This window comes from Octodon degus, unplaced genomic scaffold (assembly GCF_000260255.1).
Source record: "Octodon degus isolate 3935 unplaced genomic scaffold, OctDeg1.0 scaffold00026, whole genome shotgun sequence".
Classification (NCBI taxonomy): Eukaryota; Metazoa; Chordata; class Mammalia; order Rodentia; family Octodontidae; genus Octodon; species Octodon degus.
The window spans coordinates 4,388,129-4,388,760 of NW_004524602.1; the positions used below are offsets into that span (position 1 = coordinate 4,388,129).

At 40.5% G+C, this 632-nt stretch overlaps 1 protein-coding gene across 1 annotated transcript in view; it reads right to left on the minus strand.

Annotated features, from left to right (window-relative positions):
- Window positions 1–632, minus strand: part of Neo1 (neogenin 1) — a 213,878-nt gene that overhangs the window by 190,979 nt on the left and 22,267 nt on the right. The gene's annotated exons all lie outside the window — the stretch shown is intronic.

Sequence of the window (632 nt, forward strand, 5' to 3'; positions counted from 1 at the left end):
GTACAGGGTCTACAGGGTCTCACTATACAGATCATACTCGTAGTGATTCTCCTGTTTTCAGCCTCACAAACGCTGGTATTACAGGCACACACCACCATATCCAGTCTCAATCCCCCTCTTAGCACACCCCAGGGGGCAGGGTTGGCATGGCATGCCAGGGATCCAACTGTGGTCCCCGCATAAGCAGGCGCTTTAATCAGCTGAGCTATCAGGCTAGCCCTAAAATACAATTTTAAAATGTGTTTGACAGTTCAGAGTGGAAAAAGATGCAAGATGATGAAAACAACAACAGAAAAATTAATCACCCACCAAAGGTAGAAAAGATCAAAACCTAAATTCACAGTAACTTAAGAACAATTGGCTTTTCTCTTATTACTCAATGTTCACCAAACAAGCCAACTGTTCTTAAGTTTTTGAGAGAGAAATGTTCACCAAAATATTCTAATTAATAAAAGACTTTTGGGGCCAGGGACATGGCTCAGTGGAATAAGCGCTTCCCTGGCAAGCGCAAGGGCCTGAGTTCAATCCCCGGTTCCGCAAAAAAAAAAAATAAATAAATAAAAAGACTTTAATCTCAAGTCGTTCTTAATTAAAACATTGGCATGTCCAATTTTTCTTTGAATTGTTTTCTT